Source organism: Peromyscus maniculatus, chromosome 8, assembly GCF_049852395.1.
Source record: "Peromyscus maniculatus bairdii isolate BWxNUB_F1_BW_parent chromosome 8, HU_Pman_BW_mat_3.1, whole genome shotgun sequence".
Lineage (NCBI taxonomy): Eukaryota > Metazoa > Chordata > Mammalia > Rodentia > Cricetidae > Peromyscus > Peromyscus maniculatus.
Genome location: NC_134859.1, coordinates 47,615,540 through 47,632,762, shown reverse-complemented (window position 1 = coordinate 47,632,762; position 17,223 = coordinate 47,615,540).

The window sequence follows — 17,223 nt, the reverse complement described above, 5'->3', positions numbered from 1 at the left end:
CCATTGAACCACTTGCCACAATAATCACATAGAACGGTCACCCAATCATATTAATCAGCGTGGATGTTGCCTCCCTTTACACACAGGGAAAATAAGACTTGTGCAACTTCACAGAGGAGACAGTGACGTTCCCCCAGACTGGCTAGTTCTACCAGTGGAATGTTTCCGCTGCACCTGAGTTTGAGTCTCTTGGGAGTGATCTCCCCACTCAGAAGTTATGGACTAAAATAATAGCATTAGCCATTCATATCTACCAGATGCCTATTAAGATCAAGGACCCCCATGAGCATCATCTGAATCAAATCACTAATCTTTGCAGTGACTTATGAAATGGGTACCAATGTCACCCTCTTTTATAAGAAGGGGTACAGCATGACAGCAAGTGACTTCTCTAGAATCTACTGTAGAGGCCACACTTAGGACCCATTCTATCTTACTTCTTGCTACATCTAGAATATTTCCAGTACATCTTTAACATTAGGCTTCTGTCAACTTTCTATAATTCAATCTCCTTTTTCATGAAAGATACTCTTTATATACATTTAGTCAGTCCTATTTCTTTTTCCGTTAAAAGGGAAGATTATACCAGTCCCCTTGGTACTGATTTCCAGTGTCCAACCTTATTCTACTGTGAAGCCAGGCACTTCTGCGTGGAAGAAAGTCCATATCACACACATCTGCCTAACACCTGTACCAGGGCAACTCCAGAAGAAACAGTTGGTTCCATGAGACTGTCACTGTTGTCCTTGTGGACTAGGACTTAAGCAGACTCCGGAGGAGGAAGCCCTTTGTGCATTTGGCAACTGATAAAATGTTGTTGTCTACAGCATCCTACCCAGAGGGAAGCAGTATAACCATTTCCATGTGAAGGAGCCGAGGCATGAAGAATTCATGTGTTTTTCCCAGGATCAGCTCCCAAAGGCCAGGCAGGGACATAAGGCCAGATCCCTGCTTCCCAAACCTGTGGCTTTCTGTCCCGCACACTCCCCAAGAGCAAAGCAGAGGTGAGCCTGGACTTGGCACGTGACCAGATGATGAAGCGCTCCCTGAAGCATCTCTCTCCATCACTCTCTGGACAGTGTCCACACAGCAAAGGCAGCCTGTGCTGCCTGCCTCACAGGAGCCTGTGTGGGAGTTCTTGGCCCAACCTGGATGCAGCTGGTCTGGAAGGGTTTTCAAAAGTCAACTCACTGGCTCTGGCTGCATCTGTACTGTTCTGACCTTGTGCAAGAGCAGCTTATTAGAACAAGCAAAGAGAGAGAAGGATGGAAGGAAGGAAGGAATAGGCCTGAGTGTGACTTCCATCGACCCCTCTGTCAATGCGCATGTTTGAAATTTGGTCATGTCCAAGCCCTTCCAAGATGGGAAGATGTCCTCTTTAAACAAAGAAGCAGGCAGAAACCAGCCCACCACACACACACACACACACACACACACACACACACACACACACACCACACACAAACACATACCCCATACCACACTCACACACCATACCACACATACACACATATGCATACACACACACACAACACCACATACCACATACATACATGCCACACACATGCTCACACACACCACACCACACACATGTACCCCACATACAAAATACACATATACACACTGCATGCGCACATACCACATACACACACACACACACACACACACACACACACACACACACACACACTTCCTACCCTGGCAAGGGACAGTTTTATCTCAGAATAAAGTGCATCTTCAGCTCCTTCACCTGTGGGAGAGAGAAAGCACAGAATAATTATGTTGCAGACACACAAAAACGACAGAGTATAAAAGACTCTTTGTGCCTGAATGTGTTGTTGCTTAGGGAAGGCGGATTCCAGAGATGCAAGGAGAAGAGAGAAAGCTGCCTTTCTCTGACATCTCACAAGCTGGCAGAGAGCCGTTGGAGCGAGAAGGTCAGAAACAGACGTGTATTTGCAATGCTGAAGCTTTTCTAAAACTCCCAGTCCTCGGTGGCAGGCTTCTGCTCCGACAGAGGTGGGTAACTGGAGCAGTCTTGCTGCAGAGCCTGGAAATGCGGAAGGGGGCAATGATGGTCCAGGCTCCCGCAGACCAGCCGTGGTTCTGCTTAGAAAGACAGCCTGGACTTGATCTGAGATATACAGAGAGAGGTGACAGGGACGGCTACTTATCCCGAGAGGATGCCTGAGACAGGCTGGCCAAGAAATAGTCATTCACCCCCAGCTAGAGCAACTGGGGATCTGGGAACATGACCCCATTATGGTCCCATGGCAGCTCATTCTGCCTACACTCCTGAATCTGAGGCACAGCAGTTGGTCTGAGGATGAACCTGAGGGCAGATGTTTGCTCCGTCTGAGATCCTCCAACTACTTCCCAAGTGTGAAATCTTAGCTACACCAGGAAAGTCACAGGCAGAGGTCAAAGGTCAAACCCTTTCAAGAGGTTCAAAGGAAAAGTGGGCAACATTTCAAGCATGTTTCCTCCTCATTGTTATGGACCAGGAAATACTTAATCCAGGGAACTTCAGTGGCAAGCTGGGGATTCATGTTGAGATTGTAATAGAAAATTGAGCTCAGAATTTTAGAAGTTTTTTTGAAGATAGACCTGGATATGTGAAAAACTGGCTATCAAATGTATTAATTATGATACTTTCTATAATGAAAGAAGTTATGAATATTCAGTAAATTTCAGTACAGCCATAAGCTCAGCTATTATAGAAATCTTAAAAGTAATATAAAGGGGGAGAATAATGAAATGCAGAGACATGCATAATAACATATGCAATATTATACTCATAATTTATTGAGCATTTTCTGTGTGTCAGTGCTAATCATCTCATTTAATACACAATTGGCAGACAGTTGGGCCTAGATATAAACTTTGGCCACCAGGCCACATTCTTAACTACTCAACTCCATCAAGTGGACAGCTTTTTTTTTTTTAAGGTATTGAGGCTTGAACCCAGTCCCTTTCACAGGCTAAGCAAGTCCTCTACCACTGAGCTACATTCCCAGTCCTCTAGTCCCTTTCAAGGTTTTTGTTTGTTCATTTGTTTGTTTTAATTTTGAGTCAGGGTCTCACTAAGTTGCCCAGGGTGGCCTTGAACTTACTCAGTAACCCAACAAGACTTGAACTTGCAATCCTCAAACTTGCAATCTTTCTGCCTCAGCCTCAGAAGTAGCTAGGATTATAGGCCTGTGCCACCAGGCTCGACACATATATAATCTCACACAGCTCCACAGTAACATCAGTGAAAGTAAAAACCATGATTATATGGAGCTAGGAGAATGCATCACAGCTGACTTCTATAAGTGTCATGTGTTGTGACTGGGAAAATCATTCCTCCAGAGAGTCATATGCCGAGATGTTGTCTGTGGAGGAACCAGCAGGCAGTAGGACCTAATGGAAAGATGCTACGTCGGTGGGGCCTCGGAGGCAGTAATGGGACCCCGTCCCCACACCCTCTCTGCTTCCTGGCTGGCCTGAGAGAAGCAGCTTTTCCAATGCACTCACACCATGGTACTCTGCCTCATCATCGGCCCTAATACAATAGAGCCAGCCAACACGATTCCTGAATCCTCCCTATAAGTTGATTGCATCAGATATTTTGATTCGGCCATGGAAGGGTGATGAACAGACTGTGTTTCCATGCTCTGACATAAAATGAGAGAGGCAACTATAGGGAGCTAAACACACCACAGAGCTAATTGTTGTGACTAATCATATATCTATCTCCACCTCGGGTTTCCAGCACACTGAATCTGTGGTCTTCTGGCAGTGGAGGAAATACAAACTGAGGCCACCCCAGGGAAAGAGGGAGAGGGCCAGGAGCCAGGTCTTGCTCATCTCACATCTGGATACAGAGGTGGAAAATTAGAGTTGGGCTAATTATTGAGTATCACAATGTTGATGGTAAAATGCTAAGATTTGTATACATTACGAGTTTGATAACCCTATTTTTTTTTTTTTTTTACTTTTAACAATACATCAGGTAATTCTGAAGAAAAGAAATAGCCTAGATCTGTTTTTAGCCTGAGGGGTCCTGACTGAGCTCAGAATTCAGTGGTTTAAGTACATGGCTTTGTGAAAATAAGCCACAGAGTGTGGTGAGACATGTGATTCAGATGACTGACACAGTACAGAAAATGGTGGTTAGTTTGGCTCAGGGAGAAAGCCCTGTGTGGTCGCCATGGTTTCCCACCTACTACCATGTTGTCTTGTTCCTCAGCTTCGTCCTCTCTCTTACTCAAGGCCCAGCCACACAGTATGTGTCCACACTGAACTATGAATATCAACATCTGAATTCCTCTACCTTGTGAATGTCTCAATTATGAGGAGAACTAGGACCTTTGTGAGTTTTCTGTCTCAGCAAAATGTTTTCCTGGGTCTTCCCCAGGGGATGGGTTACATGACATCCTCTCCCACCTTAGTCCTATCTAGTCTTGGGTCACTTAATATGTCACTATGTCACAAGTTCCTGGGATTCCAAAGCATTTCCTAAATGTATCGTACCTCAGAACTGCTCCCAGGTTATCAAGATCACTGAACATCACTGTTGAAAACATTGACCTACATGACCTTCTCTGGCACTAATGCCATAGGCTTCATCAATGGAGGAAATGGACTTATGGTCAGCTCAGAAAATCAAAAGGCAGATTTTGAGGTGGGAGGCATTGACTAAAGACTCTCAACCAGATAATTTTCTCAAGACAGGAAACAGGGAGCATCAACAGTACTCAACACTGAGGAGTCCCAAACAAACCCCCAAAGTGGAATTGGGGAGATGCGTCTGGGATCATATAGTGATCAAGTGTTGGGAGCATGAAGGTCCTTGCACCCACAGACATCAAGAGAAACCAGGAATTTTAATCACACAAGGGTGTCTCCTCAAAGAAGGAAATACCGGTTCTTCCATCCAGAAGGCTGGCCACTGGAGGCGATTAATAGCCTGTGTTATCTGTTGGGACAGGCCATATCAAGTTCCTACAACCAGGACCAGGGATGGCTAGTAATCTAAATGACCCTTACAGCCAAGGCTTCCCAAGCTCTCACAACCAGGACCTAATAGTCTAAATGACCCTTATCTGTATAGCCAGAGGCTCCTCCAAGCTCTCACATCCAAGACCAGAGGTGGCTAATAAACCAAATGACCTCTAAGCTTTCTGTAGGACCAAGACCAGGCCAGACCTTCTCTAGGCCCTTAACCTAGTACAGGTAGCCTATCTCCAGAACCCATCTTCTTAGAAGAAATGACACATAGTCTGAGTCAAGTTTTGATGGAATTATACTTCCTTGTACACTGGGAATTGTATTACACCAGGAGAACTTTTTTTTCCAAATTATACTGTGTTTAAACTTGTTGTGGATAAACCACCTGAGATCACACTCTTCAGAAGTCTTGATCCAGGTTGATGAAGTCAATCTCACCTCTTCATGATTCTCTTTCCTGCACGGACACCTGCAGGGTCCCCCTTAGTCAACACAGAGTGACACTTTGTTGCCAGGCTTTTCTGGATCTGCTCTCATTCATTCCCTCCTCATTTTACAGTGTTTCACCTCAGTGAGTGGCCTTGTTGTGGTCATTCACAGAACCCAGCTAGGACAGACATAAATGAGCCAGGGAAGGCCATTGGCTACTGGGTTGGTTAGTTCACTCTAAGCTGAGACTCATTAGCTCAAAAGCCTACTGGTTGCCAATTCAAATTTTTACACATTTTAGGGATGGGCTTTTACCTATGGACAAAACAGAGCCTTATGGTAAGACCACAAGCTGCTATGGCCCTTCAGAGTTCTCTGATGCAGAAGACCGTTGAGTGATATTGGCATTACCCAGATATGGATGGCCCATCTCTGATGTCCTCCTTCTCAAGAGCTCCTTGTCCTCACCCCTTAGTGCTATAGCCCCTGGTACACCTCATGTTATCAAGACTTTTTATGTAGTCCTGTCCGCACACTGCCAACAAAGTTTGTCATGTTCTGCAATCTCTTGGTGTCATGGGTTTCTTAAATGCCCCTTTCCAAAGTGTTTTGAGTAAAGTCTCAAATATGGACAGGTAGTGGTGGAACACAGAGGCTCCCTAGGTCTGGGACAAGAGCTCAGCAATGTCCCAAGGAAATTCTCAGAGGAATTGAGTACTAGGGTGCTAGCATCCCACAGCTTCTTCCAATAAACCAGCAGAAGGATTTCTGCCTCCAGTGCTGTGTTAGAAAAATTAATACTGTCTTAGTTTGCTTTCTATTGCTGTGATATAACACTAAGCAAAACCGGCTTTGGGAGGGAAGGGTTTATTTCATCTTACAACTCTTAGGTCATACTCCATCACTGGGAGAAGCCAAGCAGGAACCTGGAGGCAGGAATTGAAGCAGAGACCATGGCGGAATACTGATTACTGGGTTGCTCTAGAGAAAGAGCCTTCACTCCAGCAAACTGAGGGTGAGAGCATGAGGTTTTCAGCTTGGGGCCAGGAGAAGAACGACCAGGACCACACACCTATATGTAAGCTGGTGGAAGGCCATGAGATCAGTACCCCAGGAGGACACAGCAGGCATGCTCCCTCCGCCTGAGCTGAGGAGCCATTTTTACTCTGTAGCTTCAGCATCTGGTTGTCAATCCTCATGTCTTCACACACAGTGTGTGAATTCCTGGGTGGAGCTGAAACAGGCCGGCCATCTACTAGAAGCTTCACACCAAAGTATCCGTTTCCTGTCCCCACCAGTGCCGCCGTCCATCAAGGAAACAAAAGCCACATGGTCCTCCTTACTAAGGTCGCTGGACTCTGCTGACTTCTTCCATGGTGAGAGAGATCTGACTTTTTCCAGATGGTGACTAAGTGTATTTGGCATCCACGGCACTCCAAAGAGCCAGACTTGGGGACAAGTGTGCTTTGAACATCTTCAGCTCGACTATGTGAAGAGAAGACTGAAGACCTCTTAAAACCATATTCATTCAATGGATATTTATTGAGCAGCAGCTGTAGCTAGGAACAAACAACACTGTTTGTTCGGCCCCTCCACCTTCTTTAGAATGTAAAAATAGCCACAGGTGCTGGCCGTCTCTAAATGTACACCTCCCTCAAGAGATGGAGTCTATTCTTCCGTTCTTTGAGTTGGCGCCTGTCCATGCTGGTGTGATATTAACAGTACAACACAGTAGAGGCTGTAACAGGAAGCCCAGACAAGCTTCTGGAGAGAAAGACACAACACAAGAAGAGGTTCCCAGCCCCAGCCACCTCTGCTAAGATCCTCCAGGGAAAGTGCACCAGAGTCTGGCCTGGAGCACAGGGATGCCAATGACGTCACAGGAGAATTGTCGAGAGCCAAGCACGTGCTGTTAGGAGGTGGTTTGTTACACAGCACAAAGTGGCTGATACATTAATAATCCTTGATCTGGGGATAGGTGCCAACCACATTACATTTAGAAGCAGGACTCTGTGTCATTGGAGACAGACATCTCCTGTAGCAGCGAACTGATTTCTCCTTACTCCTGTGTCTCTGAGGCTTAGAAAATTGACTTTAAGAGTTGACTCAGCCACATCTCCAACAAAGGAGAGTAGCAGAAAGATCTAGAAGTTTCCTGAGGTCCCGGGGTAATTGCTGGACTTTCTGAGAGTCTAGTTATTCTCCGGAACAGCTTGTGAATCTGGCGAGTCCTTTGGGTTTGTGATGCATTCTGAGGCTCCGTGGAGAGCAAGGCTCTGCAGGGAACTATTGTTACCACTGTGTGTTTGCTCATGATTTCTAATTCATTGTAATCAGTTACATAAGCCTGCAGGACACGGCAGACAGAAATGCCCACTAAATGTCACGAGACATCAGAATGCTAAAGAACTGTAGAGGAGGGCAGGAGGAAGAGGAGGAGGTGGTGGCGGTGGTGCCTAACTCTTCTGTATCTCTGCTTACCTCTCGGGGTGGGGTCTAAAACAGTCTATGAACTCTCACAGGTCTTATATGCAGCATGCATCTTGAGTAGTTTTGCTGGAAAATGAGCTGAAGATGAATCTACACGTGTGTAGTCTCGGGCTCAGGGTCACAACACTACACCTGCATCACACACTAGACTGTTCACACTATTCTTTGACCATGGAGCCAAATGACACTTCTTCAATCTGTGTGGCAAGTCCTATGGGAAACCAAACGAGAAAAGGTTGATGGAGAACAGAATCCTTTACTTAGAAGAGGTACTTAGCAACAAGAAGAAGAAGCCTCAAGGCTTAGATCTTCGCAGGCTGGAGGCTGGAGCAGGAAGCATATAGCTCCCACAGCTATCCATAGGCCTCCATTCTTCCCTGAAAGCTGCGTCAAGGATGCTATGTGAGGTCTGACAGGAAATGTGAAACACCCATGGACTGAGCTTCAAGAAGTATGCTCCTCAGATGCTCCAAGACAGCACAGCTTGGCCTGAAGGAGATGGAGACCCCTCGTGAGCCCAGAGACACCAGGCTCTCGACTCTTCTCAACTCTGGGAAGTGGCACATGGGTTTCTTCTTGTAGCACCGGAAACTCAGTGATATGAACTTGTCGTCCACCTCATTTGTTTCTTATCTCTCGGGGGTAACCCTCCCTTGTTGACAAATATCCAGTGTTCTATTTCTTCTACGCATTTAGTCTTCTGTCTTTGTGTGGTGTGTCTAGTAAAAGAGGAAACACTGTCTCTATTACTAACTTGGCCAGAGTCCCCTCTGGCTTTGGGGGTTTCAGGTCAGCACATGGCTCCCCTCCAGACATCTGATCTGAGACTCCTCCTCTGTGAGTCTCCTCCTGACATCTTCCATGTGGTATGACACATGATACATAGACTAGATGCTCATAAGAGACGCTGTCTGAGCACGACATGACTTTCCTCATTGATGTTCATAAATGCTTCTCATTTCTAGATATGAGGAATTGCTGCCTCCGAGATCTTCATTTCTTTTCATGTCTATTAATATGGATTCCTATCAGCTTTGTGTCTGGGTAGTTCTTCACAACACTGAGATGCAGTAACATGTAAGGTAACCGGGCTGGTGGCTGCCACAGAAAAACGCAGCCTCTCTGCCATCCATGTAGGAGTTTCTCCCCAAGTTGAAACATTCCATCTTCCGAGCAGATCCCCTTAAGACAGAAAGTAAACAACTCAAAATAACTTTAGGAAGTCCCTGAAACTGACTTAATTAGTCCCCTTCCTCCGAAGAGTAAATAATAAGGCAGGCTGAGAGTCACTCTCAGATAAACAAAGCTACAAAGAAAACCCTCAGACCATCCAACCAGTCTGGAAGAAGCAGAAATCAGACACGCTGCCTAAAAGAGACTCAGAACAGCCAGAAAGGACAACCCGGAAAAAACGCTCTCCAGCCTGGTGAGCGGCCTGCAGGCTGTGCCTCGTGCTCCAGGTTCCCAGCTTCGTGAGCCATCACCATGCTTGGGTGGACCTTGGTGATGCAGCTGTCTTTGAGTCATTTCTGCTCCTGTAAATTACCTCTCACCTATATTCTTGTGAGTGACCCCAATAAAACTCATTGGATCACCAAACTGGCCTTCAGTAGTATCCACACTTTGATCTCTCATGGGCTCCTTTCCTGGAGTGAGTAGACGTGTGTGCTACAACTCCCTAGGAAAAGTCTGTCTCACAACTCTCTGAGGCAGGGGGACTATCAACGTTCTAGTGACTTGCTCCACTTCTTGCCCTCAGGTCCACACTTCATACTGTGCCCGGTCAAGCAGTTCATATTGCATCTCAAAAAGGTCCATGTCTCCTCATGCCACAGGCCCGTGCACTTCTCACAGATTGCTGACACTGAGAATAACACGTGCAGGGTCTAGTTGGCTTTTATTGCATGTATTTCTTTATTATGTTCATCCTTCGAGGTTATAAGCTCATGAATGACTGAGGCCTCTCTTAACTGTTTTGGGGGTATGCCAAGTTAGAGTGTGGGAAATAAAATAGGTATTTGTTGAGTGAATGGATGCACAATTAAAAAAATGCATCTCCAAGCCTCCACAGATTCGGGGGGGGGGGAGCTGTGTGTAGAAAGACCATACTGTAGCAGTTCAACATTACTTCTGCCATGATAGTCATCTGCTGTCCATCCTTGCACTTAGATTTCTAGACCATACTATTAAAAGGGAAGGAAGAATGAGAGAAGAAAAAGAAAGAGAAGACTACAGTAACTGTGTCATCACGGTACTGTGGGGTATTTCATGTGTGCTCCATTGGTAGGTCAAGAGGTCATTAACATCATCCCTATCATTCCTCACCGTGACCTCTAGTACTTCCTGGATGTGTCTGGCGTGCAGGGACTTGAAGAACTTTCCAGTATCCAACCAGTATCCTTTGCCTCTCAATTTTAAAATTTAGGGTTCATGCCACTGAAGACTTATCCTTATTATTATGGCCTTTTCAGACAAGAAAATGAAGTTCAGAGTACAGAGCAGCCCTCCCTCCCCAAGCCCAGAAACAACCCCATGGGCCTTAGCTTTCATCCCAGATGCCTAAACGCTATGGTGTTTGGTTTCTAGAACAGTAGATCTAACATTTGACCAGCCCCTGCCTGGCTCACAGCCAGGGTTTCATATGAACTATTTGAAGGTCTCTGATGAAGTGCCGTGTGGCTGAGTATTTAGTCATGTTCAAAACATCTGAGGGACTGAACTATGTTTATCCAGACCTGGCCATTCCTGCTCTCAAGACGGCTTTCCTGGAGCACCCTGGAGGGCTAGTCTGTGCCAGGGAATGTTCCTCTCCGGTCAGAAAAAGAGCCTGGTTGGCCCCTGTGAGTGCAGCTGGCAGGAGGGAGGCTGCCCAGCTTGCAGCTTGCAGTCGGGGCCATGGGAATGTGGGAACACACAGCTTTCTCCCAAATGCTTATAAACACTTCATTCATCTCACAGCTCTCCCCAAACATGCATGGGATGCTGTGACCACATGAATTGCGTGGATGGCCAGCCTGCCTTCTGGACAAGCCTGGGTTGTGACATCTGGCTTCTGCTGCTACTTTCTTAGCCACAAATTCTAGCCACAGGCTGCTTGTGGGTCTGTGTCTCAGCCCTGGTCTCAGCACACAGGAGCACATGGATCTGTGACAAATGGCAGCGGCTGCGGTATAAGCAAGAGACAGCAGGAGCATTCAAAGTGACTCATTGTGAGACCTCAGGCAGACCCTTTTTGTATCTAGCTAGTATGAAGCCTCACTTACAAGCTCAGTGATGTAGCTTGTAAAGACCTGTGCTTGCCTTTACTTCCTCACGGCCTTTACAAAAGCCTGGTCCAAACATCCACGGGCCTGTTGTAAGACATTAAAATAAGGGTTGTTTCCCATATTCCTGTATCTATATGCTGGGGCCACATAACAGTGTCCCACGGACTTGGTAGGGTGGTTCAAATAACATGACTCTTCTCATAATTCTGGAATCTACATTCCAAATCCAAGGTGTCACCAGCTTGCCATTTTCTTAGTCATGTCGCCTGGGCTATTTCTCAGGACTTTTCTCTGTGTTTGAGTCAGTCATTTCAGTAAGACAAAAGCCCCCCTTGGCCTCCTTCCAGATTCGTCATCTAACCTGTCAAGGCTCTATCTCCAGACTCAATCACATTGGCTGGGATTGGCAGCCAGGCCTTCATCGTATGAATTCCGAGGGGACACAGCTTAGTCTGTATGTGTCACAGCTCTGAGGGGAAAGGCTTCCGCAGTGGAAGTGTGGGCGCTAAGGAATACCACAAAGTCATAGCACACAACATGGCTCCCCTGAGATCTATTGGGAAAGACACAAGACAGTGGCCTGCCTCTACTTGGGCGAGAAGCAGCTAAGAACTGAGCAGGAGGCAGGTTTCTATAGGGTTTCTTGGGGGTGGAGTTATCCAGGGTGGGGATTGGTAAGATTTCAAGTCTTAAGCTTGGGGCAAGGCCAGAGATTGGTGGGATTTCAAGCTCAGGGATAGGTGGGTTTTCAAAACCCGGAAATGAGCTCAGGCTTTTTACCCTACATATCCTATATACCCCCTTCACAAAAAAGGGTAGTACAGCCTTGGCAATTAATGAGGGACCCTGAATGGAAGGAAAATGGAAGTTTCAAGTGTGCCCCACCTCCCATTCTCCAGAAGTGACTCACCCTCCTTCCAAAGAAGCTGGAGCCTGTGGTTCCCAAAGGGAGCTTTATTTCACTGGCTTACAGGATTGGAGGCTGGGTGGTCAACAGACTGCCCGCATGCTGGAGACACAGAATTGGTAGCTGCTCAGGCCAAGAGCTCTGCCTCCGCCTGAGGGGACCAATGGTACAGTCACACCGTGAGGCTGGCCACCTGGAAGCTCCCAAGAAATTCACTGGTGGGAGTCTGAAGAAGAAGCTGGAGTCTGATGTTCACATGTGGTGGCAGCAGCAATGGGCACACTTACCCGGAAGAATGGAGCCCACATGGCCTGCCTGGTGTCTTCCGCTTCCAATCTTGTTCTACTTTCTGGTTTTCTCTTTGCTCATAAGGATTCTATTTCCTTGTAGCCTATGCTGTAGTCAAATGCACTTTCTGCCGAAGCTCACCCACTTGCTCTAACTCTGCTGCCCGCTCACTGCCCAGCCCTTCCTCCCATAGACCCATCACTGGCACAGCATCTTCCCAGAGCACAGTTAGCTCCACCAATGTCTCCTCATGGACTAATGCATACAGTTGAGACGACTCGACCATATGGTTCCCACATTCCTGCTACTCATGTCCTCCACCCCTCCCTTCTCCAAACTCTCATGCCAGGCATCTAGAAAAACCACCAGAAACTCCAAAGCTGCTTCACTAGAGGATGTCCTTCTTTGGAGAGGAGAAATCAGATTCTCCCAAATTTTCTTCCCTTGGTGGTCCTTCACGGATTGCCAAGGCTCTACCCTCCTCCTCTGAGTAGGGATGGGCTCTGGGATGAACTGCGTTGCCCAAAGATTTTAAGTTGGAGTCTCAACCCTCAGTCCCTCATACTATTCCCACAATCCTTTCTCACTGTACTAATTTCTCTGTATCCTTTGAATGCTAGTTCCCGACTAAAGCTTTGTCTGACTCAAAAATCAAGAGTGCACACCCCTCAGCCTGGCTTGTACTTGGTTTTAGTGAACTGTTCTCCCTCCCAACACCATGTGTTTCTCTTTTCTCGAAGGACACACTTCCTTTCTGCTCTTCTATGCGGTTGCTCCCATGACCCCATGAGCACAGTGCAGTCCTGTTTCCTCTTCATTCCTGCCAAGCGCCTAGCATAGTGTCTAGACGTCAAGGCTAAATACAAGTTGCCAGAAGCTTAAGTAGATATAAGTTAAACTCAGTAGGAGTGTTGTCCCTTCCAATTTATGGTGGTGGCTGTTTTGTGGCCTATCTTTCTCTTTGTTTAATTCCTTTTTATTATTTAACAGTTTTTTTTGTATGCATACGATGAATTTTAATCATTTTCACCTCTCTTACCCTCTCTCATTCCCTCTTCCTTTTTCTCAACAAATCCTCTCCTACTTCCATGTTGCGGAGCACACACCCCACAGGGTTTCAACAGAGTGACTTGCATGGGCATAAGTGGGAAGTTAACACTGTAGACGGGCAACTTACCAGTGTCTGCACCACTGGAGAAAGTGACGCCTCCTCCCCCCAAGGCCATTTACTGGCAACAGCAAGGGTTAGGACTTGAGGGTCTTCCCTGATCCATGATGAAATGCTGAGGAGCCCAATCTTGTGTGGATAATCACAGCTGCGGGGATATGTTTGGATCAGTCAGTTTGTGAGTGTCGTAGCCAGATGATGTCTTTTGCGATGTATCATTACCCTCCGGCTCTTACAATTTTCCTCCCCTTTTTCTGTGATGCCCCTGGACTTTGGAGGAGTTGCTATAGATGTCCCACTGAACGCTGATTACTCTACTATCATTTATTCTCAGCACTTTTCCCAGTTAGGAGTTCCTGCATTACCTTCCACCCATGGCAATAAGAACCTTCTCTGGAGAAGATTGAGAGCAGCACTAATCTATGGGTATAAACATGAGTATTTGTAAGGCACTTTGACAATGTGTCCATTTAGCAAAATGATATTAGAAGGTTTTCCCTAAGGGACTTGTTGGAGGCCAGCTCTGACCTGTCGAAGGGTTCTTGGGCTGGGGGAGTGAGGAATGAAGAATTGTTAGATAGAAATATAGAAACACACAGAGGATAGCTTCAGGAGGGCCCTGGGTCAATACCCAGCTGGCCAGAGTTTAATCATGATGGACTTTTTATACATCAGCAAGGGGAGTAAAAGACCTCCTCCTCTTAAGGTTGAAGTATAAAGTACTAAGTGTAGACCCTTCAAAGCACCTGGTAACCACGCCCTTGGCCAAATCATCCTATTATGCAGCCTTGCTGGGTAAAGCAAGCTCAGACTTTCTGGCCTTGAGTAAGGCCTTACTAGGGAGCCTCTGTGGGCCCCCACAGGAACTATAGTCTCCCAGCCATGGTCTGTTGTCCAGGTTTATAGGACTAAGCATGAATACACTCCTGTAGACAGGCCTCAAATCCAACCAGAAAGTACTTGGTTACCCCATAATAGTCGGGCCACTGTTGCTCCAGTGGGCATAGGCTGTCTGGCAGGTTATAATGGGCACTCAAGGTCTTCCACTGGGGAAGATTGTTGATGAAGTTTTCCTTCTATAATGGTTGGTTTTAATTGTCAACTGAACATAACTTAGAATCATCTGGGAAAAGAATCTCAATGAGGGACTGTGGAGAGATCAGGTTAGCCTGTGAACATGCTTTAATTGGTGTAGGAAGAGCCAGCCTGGAAGTGGCTGGCACAATTCCCTGTTTGGGGGCCCTGGACTATATAAGAATAGAGAAAGCTGGCTGACTACTAAGCATGGGTGCATTCATTCTCTCAGCTCTTGACAGATGTGATGTGACTAGCAGCTTCAAGTCCCTGCTTCCTGGACTTCCCCTGCAATAATAGACTGCAGCCAGAAACTGTGATCTGAGACAAACCCTTCTTCCCCTACGCTGCTTTTGGAATATTTGATCACAACAGGTAAACTAAAACAAGGGCCCTCCTCCCCCAAACCTGCCCTTCATCTTACTTCATTCATTACTACTTCATTCATGCTAGTTGTGCTAAAGTATACACAACAGAAAAGTGTCCACATTAGCCATCTTTAAAGATATAGTGCAGTGGTGATGTTAAGCACATCAACATTATGCTGCAACTGTCACCATCATCCATCCTCAGATAACTCTCACCATAAAAAATTGTACCTATCTCCCCTACCCCAAGTCCCTGGAAATCACCATTCTACTGTCTATTAAACTGAATGCTCTAGGCCCATCATATAAATCAAATAGCACAGTAAATGTCCCTTTGTAAGGGATTTACTTCACCAAGACTTGTCAACGCTGTAGCAGGTGTTATAAACTCCCTTTAAAGACTAGTGTTTCCTTGAAGGGGTATACTGTAGTTTGCTTATTCATTCATTGATTGATAACTTAAGTTGCCTTCTACATTTGGGCTATCATGAAAATATTAAGCATCATTGTATAAATATCACTTTAAGACACTCTTTTCAATTCTTTTAGGTATATACCAGAGGAGAAATGCCAAATAATATGATAAACCTATTTTTAATTTTTAAAGAAACTATGGCAATGCTTTCTATAACATCACTTTACTTTCCTACCAACAATGTATATGTAGTCAATTTTTCTCCATATCCTCACCAACACTTATTTTTGTTTTATCTTTGATAGTAGCCAAACTAATAGGTATGATGCAGACTGCATTGTAATGTTGTTTTGCATTTCTCCAGTAATTAAGAGATGCTAAGCTTCTTTTCATTCATTTATTGGTTGTTCACATGTTTTTGAAGAAGTATCAGCTCAAGTCCCTTGACCATCTTTATTTCATTCCATTGTTGTGGAGTTTTGCTGTAGCCATTGAGTTGTAGGAGAACTGTAGATTATTGATATTGGGCCCTTACCAGATACATGATCTGCAGATATTTTCCCACATCCTGTAGGATGGGCCTTTATACTCCATTGATTGCATCCTTTGATTTCCAAACATTTCTAACTGTGACATGGTCCGATTGGTCCGTGTGTGTGTGTGTGTGTGTGTGTGTGTGTGTGTGTGTGTGTGTAATTGCTGTCTCCCTTCCATGAGCCATACCATCACTCTCAATCATTCAGTGCTAGCACTGTCCTTTAGACCAGCTGACACTAGTATTTACTAGAATGAAGGACTTTCTCTACTTTTTCATAACGTGACCCATCAGAGGGTGTATTTTAGTCCCTACTTGAGCAGAGTGTTGAGGACACACCTGGCCTTCCTTGCTCTACCTGATCCCAATCTCCTTCCTTGGGGAGAAGCAGGGACCATCTGACTCGCTGAATGTTGAAGCATGCGGTCCAGCAGTAGGCAGGGGTGCTGTGCTGAAGGCAGGAGACATGTGTTCCTTACTCTTTCCCACCTTCTCGGTGGATTCTAAAGCAGCTAGGTCATCACTGTTCTGAGGGGCAGCCTGTTTTCCGACTCTGAAGTCTTCTCCATGCCCACGCTGTCAACTTCTTGCTATTGATACTTCACAATGTGGGCTCAAATATGGTGTCAGGACCAGGAAGGAAGGTATCAACTCTTGTTCTAACTCTAAGAACTCTTCTCAAATCCAGGTAGCACCTGAGCTTTGTATGGATGTATCATGGATTTTAATTGTTGTACCAACCATCTGCTGAACAAGAAGGACTCTCTCTTCTTAAAGAAGCAGCATATGTACTGCAGCAGGGGTCAGAGATAAGCCTCCCCCCCCTCCCCCCGCCCCACGTGTGCTGTAGAAGGAGGGTAGACTAGAAGAACTGGTCAATTAAATAAATGAGGCTCTCCTCACTGGGGAGAAAATCCTGGGTGCGAACACTGAGAGAGAAACTCTTAGAGCATGCAGGGGGAAAGTCACGTTCTCCTGAGATTACCAATTTTTACCTTTTCCCACACTTGAAGAGACGGAGATGTGTACGCTCTCTGCCCCCAGGGACACCAAATTCTACTCTCGCTGTTTTCACTAGCCCCTAACACAGATGTCCAGGACACTTGAGCTACCTCTCATTAAATACTTTATTCAGAGGTAGTCTAAATTTAGATTGCTGGTAAATCACCTTTTAAAGCAATGCATTCCTTAATTTTGAGTCACTGTGACCAAAATACCTGTGAGAGCAACTTCAGGAAGGGAGGTTTGATTCGTGGTTTGCCTCCATTGACTGGGGCAGAGCATCATGGTA